Consider the following 8,369-nt stretch of genomic DNA (forward strand, 5'->3'; position numbering starts at 1 on the left):
TATTTAACCTCACTGACCTTGGTGCATTTGTGTCCAAGTCTAGTGTAAAGGGAGATGTCATTCCGAGAGATGACTAGTTGGAAGCCCATGACCAGGTGGAGATGCTCCTCATTCATCCCTATCTTCCCATGCCTGGACCACCTAATTTTCTCCCAACATGTACACCTATAATAAGAAAAAATAAGCAGAGACAGCTTGTTATACACCTCCACTTAAATTATTTGAAAATAATTTTTTTTTTTTTGACAGGCAGAGTGGACAGTGAGAGAGACAGAGAGAAAGGTCTTCCTTTGCCGTTGGTTCACCCTCCAATGGCTGCCGCGGCCAGCACGATGCGGCCGGCGCACTGCGCTGATCCAATGGCAGGAGCCAGGTACTTATCCTGGTCTCCTATGGGGTGCAGGGCCCAAGCACTTGGGCCATCCTCCACCACACTCCCTGGCCACAGCAGAGAGCTGGCCTGTAAGAGGGGCAACCCGGACAGAATCCGGCACCCCGACCAGGATCAGAACCCGGTGTGCCGGCACCGCAACGCGGAGGACTAGCCTAGTGAGCCGCAGCGCTGGCCTGAAAAGAAATCCTTACTTTCAATCCTACTGGTCTACTTGGATCTGGTATGTTTAGAATACAGTATTGAGCAGTGTTTTTTCAAGTTTGTTCCAAAGGATGCAAGTGCCGTAAAACATTAGATGTATATTTATAAAATGCATATATGTGTACACACAAACATCAGTGTTCTCTGAATAATCAAAGTTGGCAACCATTGGGTTAAACAGCATTTATCAGAGTTGTTTTTTCTATTGTGAGATTTCTCAGGGACCTAATATGTCCTACAATTTGCTAACAGGGAGCACGGTGTGCCACATCATTCAGAAATATTTATCTACAGACTCTCCATTTCACAAAGCATCATTCTAGTACTAGCTTCCATGGAATGTACGATGGGAAACTGCTTTAGAATAGGATCAATTGCATATTTTACATCTTTTGCCTGAATCCCTTTTCTCAATTCTGAATAGAATTGCTCTGTCTGTATTGCATTTTTTAGAAAATTCACTGATTTCCACTTATGGACTGAGAAAATTCACTTACTCTATCAAATAGATATTCTACTCTTGGAACTGACCATTAGAAACTTACGGTTGTTTTAGATTCACTTAAAGTAATTGACCTGAAAAAACTATCTTCACTAACTCATAATTAAAAAGCAAATTAAAACATCCCAAACTGAAAATTCTACATGAAATCCATGAATTTGCCCACACATTTCTACCCAACCAAATGGCATGAAGTCAAACTTACAGGTCACATGAACTCTGGAGTAGACACTGTGATAGCCTCAGGAGTCTTAGAAATCATCGACGGCAATCTGCACATTCTCTTATGATAAAAACACACACAGAAATAATTCAAAGCAGCACATTATATTCTAAAAACATTGTTATCACATTAATCTGCAACCAGGAAAGCTCTAAAGTTTGGGATTACCAGTTTTCTTTAAAACACATTACTACTGGCTTCCGGCAAGATGGCGGAATAGGAAGGGAGCACACTGATAGTCTGGGGAGAGATAGTTTAATAAAAGTGGAGATACTGCAGGTTCAAGGAAGAGTAGGGGAGGAAACAGCAGAAGAAACTCTTCCGGAACGCGTGACTCACAGCGGACCTGCGTGGAGAGCGTGGGAGCCCACAGTTCGGGACATCAGCGGCAGACTCAACACACCAGCGCTGGAACGCGAGGTGAGCCGAACCTCAATAGCCCGAGACACCGGCAGGCAAGCGGAGAGAGGAGACTAGAGGGAACGACCCCCGGGGGGGGAAGTTCACAAGGCTAACTGGAAGAGAGAGAGAGAGAGAGAAAAAAAAAAAAAGGGTGACTAGTACGGACACGGGTTTCTCTCTCTCCGCTCACCTCTCAAGGGCGAGCAAGACAAAGAGCAGGCGCCATCTTGGACATACGTCATAAGCAGAGCGACCTCAGGTCTGCACCGGCCCTGAGCCTAGCAGAAAAACCTGACTCTGGGCGGGGCGAATTAACAGGAGATTAGGAGCTAGTAAATTTGTGGTGCTACTGAACTGAGACTGTGAAAAAAGAGACGGTGGGGGAGAGAACTCACGGAATTCACGTGAGCACTCTCCAGAGACGCTACAATTCCGTAACTTTGGCAACCCAGTGGGAGGCTGAAGGAGAATTTGAGCCCACTCTGAGGGCTGAACAGATTCCCTGTGGGGATCTTGGGAAAGAGCTTCCGATCTCTGGCTCCTGTGGGTATATCATTTGCCTGCTAACTACCTCCAACTTCGTTCAGCTGTGCGGAATTACTTCCCTTTTGAATCAAAAAAAAAAAAAAAAAGAGAGAGAGAGAGAGATTTACCACGCCTAACCTGGGAGTGTCACCTTTGGCACAACAAACAGAGCTCTCAGGCCACACCCATCTCAAGCCCTAAGGCTCCATCAAAAACAGATAGTCCACTTAATCTAGAGTCATAGTATAACAAGAAAAAGCACCACAGTGAAGAAACCAAATATCTCCAATATGCCAAATAACAAACGCAAAAACCAAGGTAATAAAAACAAGGAAGTCACCATGACGCCCTCAAATGAAAAAGACACCCCAATTCAAGATTATGAAGATGATGACATAGAAGAAATGCAAGAAGCAGATCTCAAAAAATTGATAAGAACATTAAGAAGTTCTCAAAAACAAATTCTGGAACTACACAAATCCTTAATGGACAAGATAGAAAATCTCTCTCGTGAAAATGAAATATTAAGGAGGAATCAAAATGAAACAAAACAACTAGTACAACAGGAAACTGTGATAGTGACTGAAGTGAAGAATTCAATAGATCAAATGAAAAACACAATAGAGAGCCTTACAAACAGAATGGGTGAAGCAGAAGAGAGAATATCGGACTTAGAAGACAGAGAACAGGAAAGGATACAGTCAGACCAAAGAAAAGAAGAGGAAATTAGAAATCTGAAACATATTGTCGGGAATCTTCAGGATACTATTAAAAAACCCAACATTCGGGTTCTAGGAGTTCCTGAAGGCATGGAGAGGGAGAAAGGATTAGAAGGCCTTTTTAGTGAGATATTAGCAGAAAATTTCCCAGGTTTGGAGAAGGACAGAGAAATCCTAGTACAGGAAGCCCACAGAACCCCTAATAAACACGACCAAAAGAGATCCTCACCACGACACGTTGTAATTAAACTCTCCACAGTGAAACATAAAGAAAAGATCCTAAAATGTGCAAGAGAGAAACGTCAGATTACTCTCAGAGGATCTCCAATCAGACTCACAGCTGACTTCTCATCAGAAACTCTAAAAGCTAGGAGGGAATGGCGAGATATAGCCCAGGTACTAAGAGAGAACAACTGCCAGCCCAGAATATTATATCCTGCAAAGCTATCATTTGTGAATGAAGGTGAAATAAAGACTTTTCATTGCAAACAGAAATTGAAAGAATTTGTTGCCACTCGTCCAGCCCTGCAAAAGATGCTTAAAGATGTGTTACACACAGAAACACAGAAACACGGTCATCAATATGAAAGAAGGTAAAGGAAGGAAACCAAGGAAGGAAACCTCACAGCAAAAGATCACAGGGAATTCAAAGCATATATTAGAACTTATCTTTGGCAAATGGCAGGGCAAAGTTACCACTTATCATTAGTCACATTGAACGTGAATGGCCTGAACTGTCCAGTTAAAAGACACCGATTGGCTGATTGGGTTAAGGAACAAAACCCATCTATTTGCTGCTTACAAGAAACACATCTTTCCAACAAAGATCCATACAGACTGAAAGTGAAAGGCTGGAAAAAGATATACCATGCCAACAGAAATGAAAAAAGAGTGGGCATAGCCATCTTAATATCGGACAACATAAACTTTACCACAAAAACTGTTAAGAGAGACAAAGAGGGACACTATATCATGATTAAGGGATCAATTCAACAGGAAGATATAACAATTATCAATGTATATGCACCTAACTACAGGGCACCAGTTTATCTAAAAGATTTATTAACGGACTTAAAGGGAGACTTAGACCCCAATACAGTAGTACTGGGGGACTTCAATACTCCACTCTCAGAAATAGACAGATCATCCGGACAGAAGATCAACAAGGATACAGTAGATTTAAACGACACTATAGCCCAAATGGATCTAACAGATATATACAGAACTTTCAATCCTACAGCTAAAGATTTTACATTCTTCTCAGCAGTACATGGAAGCTTCTCTAGGATTGACCATATACTAGGCCATAAAGCAAGTCTCAGAAAATTCAAAAGAATTAGAATCATACCATGCAGCTTCTCAGACCATAAAGGAATGAAGTTGGAAATTAGTAACTCAGGAATCCCTAGAGCACACGCAAACACATGGAGATTGAACAACATGCTCCTGAATGAACAATGGGTCATAGAAGAAATTAAACGAGAAATCAAAAACTTTCTGGAAGTAAATGAGGATAACAGCACAACATACCAAAACTTATGGGACACAGCAAAAGCAGTGTTAAGAGGAAAATTTATATCAATAGGTGCCTACATCAAGAAATTGGAAAGACACCAAATAGATGAGCTTTCAATTCACCTCAAGGATCTAGAAAACCTACAGCAAATCAGACCCAAATCTAGTAGGAGAAGAGAAATAATTAAAATCAGAGAAGAAATCAACAGGATTGAATCAAGAAAAACATTACAAAAAATCAGCCAAACGAAGAGCTGGTTTTTTGAAAAAATAAACAAAATTGACACCCCATTGGCCCAACTAACTAAAAAAAGAAGAGAAAAGACCCAAATCAATAAAATCAGAGATGAAAAAGGAAATGTAACAACAGACACCACAGAAATAAAAAGAATCATCAGAAATTACTACAAGGACTTGTATGCCAGCAAACAGGGAAACCTATCAGAAATGGATAGATTCCTGGACACATGCAACCTGCCTAAATTGAACCAGGAAGACATCGAAAACCTAAACAGACCCATAACTGAGACAGAAATTGAAACAGTAATAAAGGCCCTCCCAACAAAGAAAAGCCCAGGACCAGATGGATTCACTGCTGAATTCTACCAGACGTTTAAAGAAGAACTAACTCCAATTCTTCTCAAACTATTCAGAACAATCGAAGAAGAGGGAGTCCTCCCAAATTCTTTCTATGAAGCCAGCATCACCTTAATTCCTAAGCCGGAAAAAGATGCAGCACTGAAAGAGAATTACAGACCAATATCCCTGATGAACATAGATGCAAAAATCCTCAATAAAATTCTCGCCAATAGAATGCAACAACACATCAGAAAGATCATCCACCCAGACCAAGTGGGATTTATCCCTGGTATGCAGGGATGGTTCAATGTGCGCAAGACAATCAATGTGATACACCACATTAACAGACTGCAGAAGAAAAACCATATGATTATCTCAATAGATGCCGAGAAAGCATTTGATAAAATACAACACCCGTTCATGATGAAAACTCTAAGCAAACTGGGTTTGGAAGGAACATTCCTCAATACAATCAAAGCAATCTATGAAAAACCCACAGCCAACATCCTATTGAATGGGGAAAAGTTGGAAGCATTTCCACTGAGATCTGGTACCAGACAGGGATGCCCACTCTCACCACTGCTATTCAATATAGTTCTGGAGGTTCTAGCCAGAGCTATTAGGCAAGAAAAAGAAATTAAAGGGATACAAATTGGGAAGGAAGAACTCAAACTATCCCTCTTTGCAGATGACATGATTCTGTATTTAGGGGACCCAAAGAACTCCACTAAGAGACTATTGGAACTCATAGAAGAGTTTGGCAAAGTAGCAGGGTATAAAATCAATGCACAAAAATCAACAGCCTTTGTATACACAGACAATGCCATGGCTGAGGAAGAACTTCTAAGATCAATCCCATTCACAATAGCTACAAAAACAATCAAATACCTTGGAATAAACTTAACCAAAGACGTTAAAGATCTCTACGATGAAAATTACAAAACCTTAAAGAAAGAAATAGAAGAGGATACCAAGAAATGGAAAAATCTTCCATGCTCATGGATTGGAAGAATCAATATCATCAAAATGTCCATTCTCCCAAAAGCAATTTACAGATTCAATGCAATACCAATCAAGATACCGAAGACCTTCTTCTCAGATCTGGAAAAAATGGTGCTGAAATTTATATGGAGGCACAAGAGACCTCGAATAGCTAAAGCAATCTTGTACAACAAAAACAAAGCCGGAGGCATCACAATACCAGATTTCAGGACATACTACAGGGCAGTTGTAATTAAAACAGCATGGTACTGGTACAGAAACAGATGGATAGACCAATGGAACAGAATTGAAACACCAGAAATCAACCCAAACATCTACAGCCAACTTATATTTGATCAAGGATTTAAAACTAATTCCTGGAGCAAGGACGGTCTATTCAATAAATGGTGCTGGGAAAATTGGATTTCCACGTGCAGAATCATGAAGCAAGACCCCTACCTTACACCTTACACAAAAATCCACTCAACATGGATTAAAGACCTAAATCTACGACCTGACACCATCAAGTTACTAGAGAACATTGGAGAAACCCTTCAAGATATTGGCACAGGCAAAGAATTTCTGGAAAAGACCCGGGAGGCACAGGCAGTCAAAGCCAAAATCAACTATTGGGATTGCATCAAATTGAGAAGTTTCTGTACTGCAAAAGAAACAGTCAGGAGAGTGAAGAGACAACCGACAGAATGGGAAAAAATATTTGCAAACTATGCAACAGATAAAGGGTTAATAACCAGAATCTACAAAGAGATCAAGAAACTCCACAAAAACAAAACCAACAACCCACTTAAGAGATGGGCCAAGGACCTCAATAGACATTTTTCAAAAGAGGAAATCCAAATGGCCAGCAGGCACATGAAAAAATGTTCAAGGTCATTGGCAATCAGGGAAATGCAAATCAAAACCACAATGAGGTTTCACCTCACCCCGGTTAGAATGGCTCACATGCAGAAATCTACCAACAACAGATGCTGGCGAGGATGTGGGGAAAAAGGGACACTAACCCACTGTTGGTGGGAATGCAAACTGGTCAAGCCACTATGGAAGTCAGTCTGGAGATTCCTCAGAAACCTGAATATAACCCTACCGTTCGACCCAGCCATCCCACTCCTTGGAATTTACCCAAAGGAATTTAAATTGGCAAACAAAAAAGAGGTCTGCACCCTAATGTTTATTGCAGCTCAATTCACAATAGCTAAGACCTGGAACCAACCTAAATGCCCATCAACGATAGACTGGATAAAGAAATTATGGGATATGTACTCTTTAGAATACTATACCGCAGTAAGAAACAACGAAATCCAGTCATTTGCAACAAAATGGAGGAATCTGGAACACATCATGCTGAGTGAAGTAAGCCAGTCCCAAAGGGACAAATACCATATGTTCTCCCTGATCGGTGACGACTGACTGAACACCAAGAGGGAAACCTGTTGGAGTGAGGTGGACACTATGGGAAATGGTGGCTTGATCAGCATGGCCCTGAATGTTAATGAACAACTTAATGCATTATCCCTCTTAGTAGTTTTTTTATCTGTTCTACTTAATATGACTGGTTTAGATCTGTAATTGATGCACAGTTATTCTTAAGTGTTGAAAATTAACTGAAATGTGATCCCTGTTGAACATGGTGGTGGGAATGGGAGAGGGAAGAGATGTATAATTTGGGACATGCTCAGGCTGACTTGCCCCAAGTGGTGGAGTTGGAAGCATACCAGGGGATTCCAATTCAATCCCATCGAGGTGGCATGTACCAATGCCATCTCACTGTTCCAGGTGATCAGTTTCAGTTCACAGCTGGTCATGGTGAAGGGACTGGGAGTCTAAGGGAGCACATAGACAAGTCTAGTACCTCCTAATGCTAACTGATGGAGTAAATAAAGGGGAGAGTGATCCAACATGGGAAGTGAGATACTCAGCAGACTCATAGAATGGCAGATGTCCTAAATAGCACTCTGGCCTCAGAATCAGCCCTAAAGGCATTCAGAGCTGGCTGAAGAGCTCATGAGAGTATTTCAGGCATGGAAAGCCAAGACACTCTGGCAAAAGATCTCTGCGAGTGAGATCCCAGTGGAAAGAACAGGTCATCAAAGAAGGAGGTACCTTTCTCTGAAGGGAGGAGAGAACCTCCACTTTGACTATGACCTTGTCTTGTCTAAACAAGATAAGAGTCGGAGAACTCAGAGGGCTTCCATAGCCTTGGAAACTCATGACTGGAGCATAGGGAGATTACTGATGCCATAGACAGGAGTGTCAATTGGTAAAGTCAACAACAGGAGTCACTGTGCACTTACTCCTCATGTAGGATCT

General features: G+C 41.3%; 1 long non-coding RNA gene across 2 annotated transcripts in view; it reads right to left on the reverse strand.

Annotated features, from left to right (window-relative positions):
* The window catches only part of LOC149123601 (uncharacterized), a 38,880-nt gene extending 36,555 nt beyond the window's left edge, over positions 1-2,325 (reverse strand). Inside the window, exons 1-3 of one of the 2 annotated variants that reach the window (XR_016216259.1) lie at positions 1,913-2,325; positions 1,303-1,380; positions 18-165 (exon numbers count right to left, since the gene is read on the reverse strand). This is a non-coding gene — a long non-coding RNA (uncharacterized LOC149123601). The other variant, XR_016216258.1, reaches the window with a different exon arrangement.
* Between the last annotated feature and the right edge of the window lie 6,044 nt (positions 2,326-8,369).

This window comes from Oryctolagus cuniculus, chromosome 11 (genome assembly GCF_051225735.1).
Source record: "Oryctolagus cuniculus isolate XC-2025 breed Fujian yellow rabbit chromosome 11, ASM5122573v1, whole genome shotgun sequence".
Lineage (NCBI taxonomy): Eukaryota > Metazoa > Chordata > Mammalia > Lagomorpha > Leporidae > Oryctolagus > Oryctolagus cuniculus.